The sequence below is a fragment of the Bombina bombina genome, chromosome 11 (assembly GCF_027579735.1).
Source record: "Bombina bombina isolate aBomBom1 chromosome 11, aBomBom1.pri, whole genome shotgun sequence".
Taxonomy (NCBI): Eukaryota; Metazoa; Chordata; class Amphibia; order Anura; family Bombinatoridae; genus Bombina; species Bombina bombina.
This window is the reverse complement of record NC_069509.1, coordinates 178082248-178094814: the sequence shown is the minus strand read 5'-3', so window position 1 is coordinate 178094814 and position 12567 is coordinate 178082248.

Sequence of the window (12567 nt, the reverse complement as noted above, 5' to 3'; positions counted from 1 at the left end):
GGGGATTGTACCATCTGGTATGACTCAATGTGTTAGTTGCTGACATGATACAAGTCCCACTGGCCATTTAAAATGCTGGTGCACTGCGTATATCTAGATATTCTTCACATGCACCTGCAGAGGAAAATGCTAACACTAAAACAGTGATAACATTTAGTAGAATCATTTCTGTCGTACATTTATATTGCAGAAAAACAAAAGAAAAAAAACAGAGATGCACTCAACTAGGCTTAGAACTGAAGCTGGAAATATTTCCTTGCTTAGCCCCTCCTTACTCCCCGGGTACAAACTCTTTCTGCACACTATGCCTTTCACAAAGGTAAAATCTCCTGTAGCATATCAGTCTGACCCTGCCACATGGCCGTCCAGCACCCAAATACCAGGCAAATCTCCTGTAGCATATCAGTCTGACCCTGCCAAATGACAGTCCAGAACCGAAATACCCGGCAAATCTCCTGTAGCATATCAGTCTGACCCTGCCAAATGATAGTCCAGCACCGAAATACCAGTCAAATCTCCTTTGAACAAGGGAAAACAAACAAACCCCAGACGTACGTTTCGGCCTCTATGGGCCTCGTCAGTGAGGTGCAGTTGCATCCCTCTAAGGCATGTGTGCAAGTAGGCCACATCTGGTTACCCCTTTTTCTCTTAGAATGTCCCTTTAAAATTTTAGATCTGTTCTATGTGCGTTTCTGGTTCTGCTGTGTTGGCTACTTAGCCAGTTTAAATACACAAATACCCTCCAAAACAGAGGGGAAAGTATTGTGAGCTACAAATTGTAGCTTAATAAGAAACTATAGACAGAATGTTACAATTTAAAACAATATATTTAATCTTTGCAAAGTATACACAATAAAAAAACAGACAAAGGGGACGATTTACCATTGAGCGGACGGACATGATCTGCTGTAGCAGATCATGTCCGCCACACATCGATAAATGCAGACAGCATATGCTGTCAGCATTTATCATTGCACAAGCATTTCTAGGGAAATTCTCGTGCAATGCCGCCCCCTTCAGCTAGCAGGGGGTGTCAATCAACCCAATTGTATCCGACCGAGCTGATTGCTGAAGCGGAGTGGGTCGGAAGCAGCATCCGCTGCTTCATAAATCGACCCCAAAGTCATAAAATGAATCGTCAGACTAATAAACAGTGTAGTATCCGAATACATACCTTAAAAATAATAATTGTGATGGACACCGGCTACCCCGACTGGCTAGCTCCGCCAAGAGGTTCCTTAGTGGACCTGGAACTTTTAGCTATAGAGCGGAGAGAAGTAATTATAGCTAGAGCCCACCCAAATAACCAGACAAGACCAGTTTTCAGGTGAAACACAAACAGACTGCTGCACGCCATTTCTGCCTCTCCAGACAGACTGGCACCCCCATAGGAGCCACATTCCCATAGAGTCCCCATAATACAGAGGTGGTGGTTTTGGGGTGATCCCGAGGGAGCGGCGGCTATTGAGCATGTGTGTAGCTTGTTTACAACATATACATATATATATTGCAGTCTACAACTAATAAACAACATTTTCATCCGTGACATCTTTCAATTTTTTGGATTGCACATTCGGTTTATTTTGACTTTGAATAAATTTGACTTTTAGTTCTTGTAACTATCTCCTGTACTGTGGTCTGTTGACATAGAAACTCAGGTCTAGATGCTTTTATATATATATAAACATGGCAGCCTCCACGAACAACACGTGTGTAGAGGCTGCCACGTTGTCAAGTGTCTGAGCTTGCTCTGAAAAGTCCCAGCTTTTCCAGCACGCTGGAAGCGCTGGGACTTACGTCAGCAGAGCGCTCAAAAAACGCCCAGCCTCTCACTTGCAAGTGTTAAGAAAACGCTCCAAGCGAGTCCCAGTTCGCTTGGAGTGCTGCCCGAACGCGGCCTAAGTCAGTTTGCAAAGTTGGTTACAAATGACTTTTCAGCCAATCAGAATAAAGCTAATGCAGGTAAGCTGACTTGTTGGTTAAAGTTGGGACAAATTCAGTTCAGGACGGTTTTACTTCCTTTAAACTTGGCATTTGTAGTGCAACTCTAGCACAACGTCAAACTCTTGTCTTTAACACATTATGTTCAATTGAATTTTTTTAAGTTCAATGAGAAGTCTGAGCTTTGTAAATAATATTTTTTGTTTTATTCATAATATTTATTTACTTAATATTTGATTGAATATTATGGGTATTTTCTGTTACTTTCCAATACAACATCTTTTTTCTGTTGACGTGTGTACTTTCCCCAGCTTAGACATGTTTAATGTGACAAAAGCTCGTTCTGTTTTTCATTTATGTACATTGAATCCTTTGTAACGTAGGGAATGTTATCTGCACATAATCTCTGTATTTTTATTTACACCATTTAGGGACCAATACATCTCCAGACTGTTGTGTGAATTCCCTGTCATTTTGCAGCCGTTAGTGATCTTATGTCCTCAGCTTAATAACATAAATAACTATAAATTTGCACTAATACATTCTCCATCACAGCTATGGCTTCATTTATAGTTCATGCCATAATAGTAAGCCCTGTATTGTCACAAAGGCCTCATGACCTTAAAGGGACATTGTACACTAGATTTTTCTTTGCATAAATGTTTTGTAGATGCCTAATGAAACGACGGAGCCATACGCCGAGAAACGCATTGCATTTTAATTGGAGACATCCGTGATAGATGTACTCTGTATCAGCCTTGTTGTTATTGTTATCCTTATGTTGGTTTTTATTAACGTTTTTAAAAAAATTTTTAACTACTGACTCTGACTTGAGCTGAGTTTTGGGAAGAGACAGTTACAGCTACCGGACGGTGGGAGTGTCTGGATGCCAGCCCACTGACAGGCTGTGAGTTGTCAGTTTGCCTCTACCAGCACAAGAGAGCGCTTCACCAAATATGAGTACCCTTACTCCTAGTATCCTAAGGTCATTTCATTTGAAGATTGGAACACTCATGGGCGTCTCTTTGTTTTCTAGATTGCTGCATTTGTATAGCCCATCTGGGAGTGTTTTTGTAACAGTGTACTACTGCCCAGTGAAGTATAGGCTCCTACAGTGCCCCCCTGTAATATAGATTTATTCATTACCCTCTGTAGTATTGCTACCAGCAGGGCCCCTTATACTACAGCAACCTTGAGTGCCCCTATAGAATAGCCCCTTGCAGTGTCCCCCTGTAGTATAACTTTCTGCAGTACCCCCTGTACTATAGCACCCTGCAGTGCCCTCTGTAGTATAATACCCTGCAGTGCCCCCTATAGTATAGCACCCTGCAGTGCCCTCTGTAGTATTATACCCTGAAGTGCCCCCTATAGTATAGCACCCTGCAGTGCCCTCTGTAGTATAATACCCTGCAGTGCCCCCTATAATATAGCACCCTGCAGTGCCCTCTGTAGTATAATACCCTGCAGTGCCCCCTACAGTATAGCACCCTGCAGTGCCCTCTATAGTATAATACCCTGCAGTGCCCCCTATAGTATAGCACCCTGCAGTGCCCTCTGTAGTATAATACCCTGCAGTGCCCCCTATAGTATAGCACCCTGCAGTGCCCTCTGTAGTATAATACCCTGCAGTGCCCTCTGTAGTATAATACCCTGTAGTGCTCTCTGTAGTATAATACCCTGCAGTGCCCTCTGTAGTATAATACCCTGTAGTGCCCTCTGTAGTATAATACCCTGCAGTGCCCCCTAAGTATAGCTTTCTGCAGTACCCTCTATAGTATAACTTCTTACAGTACCCCCTGTAGTATAGCACCCTGGAGTGCCCCTATAGAATAGCCCCCTGCAGTACTCCCTGAAGTATAGCCCTCTGAAGTGCCCCCTATAGTATATATATATATATATATATGTATAAATATATATTGAGCCAATGACAAAAGGCTTATATGTGCAATCACCAGCTAGCTCCCAGTAGTGCACTGTTGCTCCTGAGCATACCTAGGTATGCTTTTCAACAAAAGACACTGTGAGAATAAAGCAAATTTGATCATTGAAGTAAATTGGAAAGTTGTCTAAAATTGCATGTATATATTTTACTTTACAGTCCCTTTAAAGGGACACTCAAGTCAAAATGGAACTTTCAGGATTCAGATAGAGCAGCAATTTTAAACAACTTTCCAATTTACTTCCATTAACAAAATGTGCACAGTCTTTTTATATTTATACTTTTTGAGTCACCAGCTCCTACTGAGCATGTGCAAGAATTCACAGAATATACTTATATGCATTTGTGATTGGCTGATGGCTGTCACATGATACAGGGGACTGGAAATAGACATAACTTTTAAATTTTAACTTCAGACTAAGTGCTATTGCATTGTCTTTTTATCATGCATGTGTTGTTTATGCAAATCTACAGTATTTAATGAAATAAAGCTTATTTTACACTATTATGCCCTTTTGTCTTATTGGATTGACTCCTATGAAAGCAGACGGGTGGGTCTGTTAATTAAATTCTTTGTTCTCCTTCTATCACTAAATTGTGTATTTACAAATGGTAATCAGTAGATATTTTGGAGGTAAATATACGGTACCTGCCTCTCTCTTCAGGTGCTAGTGACTGTAACTGATTCATTCTAAAACAAAGCTCTGTACAGGACAGGAAACTTTCCCTTCTCCTCCCAGATTGCGGGCCATTTGCCAGTGAGCCCAGCAGACGTTGGCATGAGAACCAGAGGGCTGAAACTGGACGTGGTTTGGGGACACATCATATAATGTTAAGTGAAATATAAATAATATCATTCTGAAGATTGTGAGTGAGACAGAAGACTTAGGAATCGTCCTCTGCGGTGTTCATAGGAAACAGGACAGGCAATGGAACTCAAAACTTTGTTCTTGGTTATCCTTTATCAGTGTAAGTAATACAGTACCATAAGGTAAAATATTCATATAATATAGTTAAATCATATTTATATGAAATTACGTGTACAGTAAATCTTTTTAATGTCAAATTTGGAAGAAAAAAAATGGATTTTGAGTTTCTTGATATTATCTTTTGGTTTATTTTGTTTTTAATTAAACAAATTTCTCTATGGATTTTGCTACAGGACACATGAGAATACGTAGGTGTAATATCTTTATTTTAAATCCAGTTAGTATAAATTAATCATTTTAATGGTATATTATTTTACTAGTGGTTGGAAATATAATAATTTAGCATTTGTAGCAGAATGTTTATTTAGCAGATAGTTCTGTCAAATTATATGTTTTCAAGGAGAGAAATAATTTGGTGAATGATAAAGTGAAATAATCTGATCCTTTACCTCCCAACCAAGAGTCATCTAGGAACATATGAAGAGTATTTTGTGGCGCTATACAAATATATGATGATAATAATAATAATAAATGATAATATCAGACAGAGCACAAGTAGGCATATCTGTAGGGATAGATTTGGCATTAGGCAAAGCAGGCAGCTGTCTATAAGCGCTATCCTCTTCCTGGCTAAACATTTTGTGCACTTCTCATTTTGCTAGTACAGGTAATCAGAAGCTTTACTTGAGATTTCAGCTTCACAAAACCACAGGCTTGGATCAGTTAGCTGCATTCTCAGTTTCATATGTTTATGTTCATATATTTAGTGTTATGATAAAATGGGGTATAGCACTAGGATGGACAGGGGAGAAATGCAATACATGTGTATCAGGGTGGGTGAATAAAAGCCACAATCTAGCAGACTGGGGTACACACCTTTTATTACCAGCTCACTCTGACTTTTATTTCATTTCAGTAGAACTTAAAGGGACATTCCAGCCAAAATGTGAATCCATATAGATGAATTTCAGTTTTGAATAGAAGCATATTTTTAGTATACATGCATTAGCAAAAATGCTTCTAATAAAACCTATAGCTGTTTCAAAAGTGTATTTAAAGGGACAGTCTAGTATAAATTAAACTTTCATTATTCAGATAGGACCTTTAATTTTAATCAACTTTCCAATTTATTTTTATCATCAAATTTGCTTTTTTCTCTTGGTATTCTTAGTTTAAACTAAACATAGGTAGGCTCATATGCTAATTTCTAAGCCTTTGAGGGCTGCCTCTTATCACAGGCTTTTTAAATTGCTTTTCAACACAAAGAGACAGAAAGTACACGTGGGCCATATAGATAACACTGTGTTCAGGCACAGGGGGTTATTTAAGATTTAGCACAAAATAATGCTAAATGCAAGACAATAGATAATAAACAGTCACAGTCATGTGATCAGGGGGCTGGAAGAAGGTTCCTAGATACAAGGTAATCACAGAGGTAAAAAGTACATTATTATAACTGTGTTGGTTGTGCAAAACTGGGGAATGGGTAATAAAGGGATTATCTATCTTTAAAAACAATAACCATTCTATGGTAGACTGTCCCTTTAAGTATGCACCGTGCACCAGCATTTTAAACACAGCACTTGTTTAGAGAGCCTAAGGTGCTTGTACTATTTGGTAATGACTCAATTTGTTAATTGCTGACATAATGCAAGCCCCACTGGTGCTCTGAGCAGCTTTAGTATTTAAAATGCTGGTGCACTGAGAATATCTAGATATGCTTCACATGCACGTGCAGAGACAAATGCTAACACTAAAACAGTGATAACTTTTACTAGAAGCATTTTTCCACTACAGTGACATTTTAAACTTTTTTACATGAAGAAATAATGACATGAAGGCTACAAATCGTGCTTGTTATGTTGCAGTACAAGAATGTGTTAGCAAGTTATATCATCTAGTCAAGCAAAGTATCCTCATATTGACAAGGTTTGTTCTACTAGCCAGATGGAGCTGACATTTGAGGGGTCTCCAATCATTTAGGGGTGCCACATATGAAGGATTATAGCCCTTGCCTAGTAATATACTGCGTCACAGAGTTACAGGAAACTGAAACAGTTAACACTCCTAGCAGCAGTGCCAAAAGATATGAATGATAGTTCAAATGGGGTGCCAAGAACCCATGGGCTGGTCCTGTTGACATATGACCAAGTTCATATATAAATAAAGCTATCTTTTTATTGGTAAGTCTTACGTCTTAAATTCCGATGACCTAAAACATTGTACAAAGTTTTCAAATATTAAAAGGAAAAGGGCTCTGTTACTATCCATTGTTAACAAGCATACCTAGGTAGGCTCTGTTGCAGCAATGCACTACTGGGCGTTAGCTGCTGATTGGTGGCTAAACACATATGCCTTGTGTTATTGACTCACCAGATGTACTAAACTAGCTCCCAGTATATTGCTGCTCCGGAGCTGACTAATTATGGCCAATTTGATTTTAAAAAATGCAGCAATTCATACTGCTTGCAGGTCTATGGTTAATATTTATTGTGTGTGTAGTATAGTGTGCGCTACAATATTCATGGCGAATAACGCGGATGTGGAATTTTCTTCAGGTAATGAATCTCTACGTAAAAAAGGAAGATTTTTTACCTCACAATTTCCCCAGCTCACCAGAGTAAGTGCTGTGTAAAAAGTTATCTTTCAGTTGCTGTCCAGCTGCAGGTAAAAAAAAATAAAAAAAAATAAAAGAACTGCAGCCAATCAGCATAAACAGTGCTGAGGTCATGAACTATTTTACTGTGAACTCATGAGATTTCACTTACCTCTCATGAGATTTCATAGTAAACTTCCTTAAACTGAATAGGAAAATAACATGAATGTGCATGAGGCTCACTCCCTCCTGTCCCGGGACAGACATACTGATTTTCTGTTTAAAGTCCTTTACAATGGGGTGTGAATACTTAGGACATTTTGGGGTAAAATATCTTTCTTTTTTACATAGAGATGTTCAGGTGATATTTTCTAGTCAGCTTTTTACAGCTATGCTGCATGACTTTCAAGTGTTTCAACATTTGGGTATCATGGCCCTTTAAGTGCCAACACAAATGTTTACAGATGACTTTCTATATGAGTTCAATGCAGTAAGTAAGACCCAAAAAAGTGTTTCTGTTTGTGTAAGGCTGAGTAACATACTGCATTATCAATTGCTCTCGACTTGCAGTTTGGCTGTGTGTTTAAACTCTCTTCAAAGGTTAAACACATAGTTATTCACACTCAATAGCGCACTCTATTATATAAGGTCATTTACTTTTTGCATTTTTATGTAAATTAATAAATTAAAGGGACATGAAACCTAAATTTTTTTTTCAGGATTTAGAAAGAGCATGCAGTTTTAAACAACTTTCTAATTTACTTATATTATCTAATTTGCTTTATTCTCTTGATATTCTTTGCTGAAAAGCATATATAGATAGGCTCAGTAGCTGCTGATTGGTTGCTGCATATAGATACCTCCTGTGATTGGCTCTCCCATGTGCATTGCTCTTTCTTCAACAACGGATATCTAAAAAATGAAGCAAATTAGATAATAGAAGTAAATTGGAAAGTTGTTTAAAAATTGTATTCTCTGTCTGAATCATGAAAGAAAAAATTTGGGTTTAGTGTACCTTTAAGTTCATGTTAAAGGGACAGTCTACTCCAGAATTGTTATTGTTTAAATAGATAGATAATCCCTTTATTACCCATTCCCCAGTTTTGCATAACCAACACAGTTAAATTAATATACTTTTTACCTGTGTGATTACCTTGTATCTAAGCCTCTGCATTTTAGGCAATCAGTGCTGACTCCTAGGTAACTCCACGTGAGTGAACACAATGTTATTTATATGGCAGACATGAACTAGCACTGTCTAGCTGTGAAAAACTGTAAAAATGCACTGAGATAAGAGGTGGCCTTCAAGGGCTTAGAAATTAGAATATGAGCCTACCTAGGGTTTAGCTTTCAACAAATAATACCAAGAGAACAAAGCAAATTTGATCATAAAAGTAAATTAGAAAGTTGTTTAAAAATTACATGTCCTATCTGAATCATGAGTTTAATTTTGAGTAGACTGTCCCTTTAACATCACAAGCCCCTCTGGCAGTGAAGGGATGATTCCTTCAGACAGCATTGCAGAGACCCTGTATTTACGCCTATAGACACAGACTGTGTGCTCAGTAAATATAGAGCTAACTTTGTGCACAGCTGTGCGCTGCTGGGTGGTTGGGCAGGTGTTTGTGCTGCTGGATGGTTGGGAAGGTGTTTTAGCTGCTGGATGGTTGGGCAGGTGTGTGTGCTGCTGGATGGTTGGGCAGGTGTGTGTGCTGCTGGATGGTTGGGCAGGTGTGTGTGCTGCTGGATGGTTGGGCAGGTGTGTTTGCTGCTGGATGGTTGGGCACGTGTGTTTGCTGCTGGATGGTTGGGCAGGTGTGTGTGCTGCTTGGGCAGGTGTGTGTGCTGCTGGATGGTTGGGCAGGTGTGTGTGCTGCTGGATGGTTGGGCAGGTGTGTGTGATGCTGGATGGTTGAGCAGGTGTGTGTGCTGCTGGATGGTTGAGCAGGTGTGTGTGCTGCTGGATGGTTGGGCAGGTGTGTTTGCTGCTGGATGGTTGGGCAGATGTGTTTGCTGCTGGATGGTTGGGCAGGTGTGTGTGCTGGTTGGGCAGGTGTGTGTGCTGCTTGGACAGGTGTGTGTGTGCTGCTGGATGGTTGGGCAGGTGTGTGTGCTGCTGGATGGTTGGGCGGGTGTGTGTGATGCTGGATGGTTGAGCAGGTGTGTGTGCTGCTGGATGGTTGGGCAGGTGTGTGTGCTGCTGGATGGTTGGGCAGGTGTGTGTGCTGCTGGATGGTTGGGCAGGTGTGTGTGCTGCTGGATGGTTGGGCAGGTGTTTGTGCTGCTGAATGGTTGGGCAGGTGTTTGTGCTGCTGAATGCTTGGGCAGGTGTTTGTGCTGCTGAATGGTTGGGCAGGTGTGTGCGCTGCTGGATGGTTGGGCAGGTGTGCGTGCTGCTGGATGGTTGGGCAGGTGTTTGTGCTGCTGGATGGTTGGGCAGGTGTGTGTGCTGCTGGATGGTTGGGCAGGTGTGTGTGCTGCTGGATGGTTGGGCAGGTGTGTGTGCTGCTGGATTGTTGGGCAGGTGTGTGTGCTGCTGGATGGTTGGGCAGGTGTGTGTGCTGCTGGATGGTTGAGCAGGTGTGTGTGGTGCTGGATGGTTGGGCAGGTGTGTGTGCTGCTGGATGGTTGGGCAGGTGTGTGTGCTGCTGGATGGTTGAGCAGGTGTGTGTGCTGCTGGATGGTTGGGCAGGTGTGTGTGCTGCTGGATGGTTGGGCAGGTGTGTGTGCTGCTGAATGGTTGGGCAGGTGTGTGTGCTGCTGGATGGTTGAGCAGGTGTGTGTGCTGCTGGATGGTTGGGCAGGTGTGTGTACTGCTGGATGGTTGGGCAGGTGTGTGTGCTGCTGGATGGTTGGGCAGGTGTATGTGCTGCTGGATGGTTGGGCAGGTGTGTGTGTTGCTGGATGGTTGGGCAGGTGTGTGTGCTGCTGGATGGTTGGGCAGGTGTGTGTGCTGCTGCATGGTTTGGCAGGTGTGTGTGCTGCTGGATGGTTGGGCAGGTGTGTTTGCTGCTGGATGGTTGGGCAGGTGTGTTTGCTGCTGGATGGTTGGGCAGGTGTGTTTGCTGCTGGATGGTTGGGCAGGTGTGTGTGCTGCTTGGGCAGGTGTGTGTGTGCTGCTGGATGGTTGGGTAGGTGTGTGTGCTGCTGGATGGTTGGGCAGGTGTGTGTGATGCTGGATGGTTGAGCATGTGTGTGTGCTGCTGGATGGTTGGGCAGGTGTGTGTGCTGCTGGATGGTTGGGCAGGTGTGTGTGCTGCTGGATGGTTGGGCAGGTGTGTGTGCTGCTGGATGGTTGGGCAGGTGTTTGTGCTGCTGAATGGTTGGGCAGGTGTTTGCGCTGCTGAATGGTTGGGCAGGTGTTTGCGCTGCTGAATGGTTGGGCAGGTGTTTGTGCTGCTGAATGGTTGGGCAGGTGTGTGTGCTGCTGGATGGTTGGGCAGGTGTGCGTGCTGCTGGATGGTTGGGCAGGTGTTTGTGCTGCTGGATGGTTGGGCAGGTGTGTGTGCTGCTGGATTGTTGGGCAGGTGTGTGTGCTGCTGGATGGTTGGGCAGGTGTGTGTGCTGCTGGATTGTTGGGCAGGTGTGTGTGCTGCTGCATGGTTGGGCAGGTGTGTGTGCTGCTGGATGGTTGAGCAGGTGTGTGTGGTGCTGGATGGTTGGCAGGTGTGTGTGATGCTGGATGGTTGGGCAGGTGTGTGTGCTGCTGGATGGTTGGGCAGGTGTGTGTGCTGCTGGATGGTTGAGCAGGTGTGTGTGCTGCTGGATGGTTGGGCAGGTGTGTGTGCTGCTGGATGGTTGGGCAGGTGTTTGTGCTGCTGAATGGTTGGGCAGGTGTGTGTGCTGCTGGATGGTTGAGCAGGTGTGTGTGCTGCTGGATGGTTGGGCAGGTGTGTGTACTGCTGGATGGTTGGGCAGGTGTGTGTGCTGCTGGATGGTTGAGCAGGTGTGTGTGCTGCTGGATGGTTGGGCAGGTGTGTGTGCTGCTGGATGGTTGGGCAGGTGTGTGTGCTGCTGGATGGTTGAGCAGGTGTGTGTGCTGCTGAATGGTTGGGCAGGTGTGTGTGCTGCTGGATGGTTGGGCAGGTGTGTGTGCTGCTGGATGGTTGGGCAGGTGTGTGTGCTGCTGGATGGTTGGGCAGGTGTGTTTGCTGCTGAATGGTTGAGCAGATGTGTGTGGTGCTGGATGGTTGGGCAGGTGTGTGTGCTGCTGGATGGTTGGGCAGGTGTGTGTGCTGCTGGATGGTTGGGCAGGTGTGTGTGCACATTAATAATAAAACAGATATTCTTGGAAATCCTAGGATGAAAAAGGTAAATGTCAAAAACACTATTCCCATAGGGGGAGCTTCCTATAACCAAATCCTACTATAAAAAATAACTAAAACACCATTAATAAATATAACACATTCATATGAGCAAGATAAAAACCCAAAATGTGTAATATACAAGAGAGTCCTTGTTATCAAACATCCAACATGAGGCAGCACTCTGTCAAAAGGATGGTCAGTCCCTGGTGATGATGAATCTAGGAAGAAGGAGACACAGAGGCGCCAATATGGCCTAGTAACGTCAAAACAAGAGTAGAACAGTGTGAAGTAGAATGGTACTCACAAAGATAAAGCACCCCAGGTGCAAAAGGCGCAGGCTGAATCAATTACCACTGTATGCCCACAATGTAAACACCCAGATGAATACCAGTAAGGCAGCGAATCAAGCTTCTATTCCTGCGAGTGATATAAAACAATGCCCATAGCCTAGTACAGTTTGAGTATAGAAATTACACAATTATTGGCCAGACTTACAGTCAGCAGTGCACCTCCAGGTGCAGTAAAAGCCAGCTGGAACCTCTTAGTCGCCCAGTAGACTGTGCTCAGGCATAGATTGAATTCATTCGCCGACCAAACAATATGTGTTCAAAAGATGATTGAAACCCCCAAAAGGATAACAGCAAGTGTATTTATAAACAAATATTTATTAAAAACAAAGCAACGCGTTTCTCAGCCCCTCTAGGGCTATTTCCTCAGGCTATACAATAAAACTTTGTGCGTGTTAATTTGCAGTATTATGTCCCTTTCTTTGTCTATTGATTTCTCAGTTCTCTTAGTTTCCCTCTTTCTTTTCCCTTTTATGATGTTCCCTTTTTTCACAGGAAAATCCCTTAA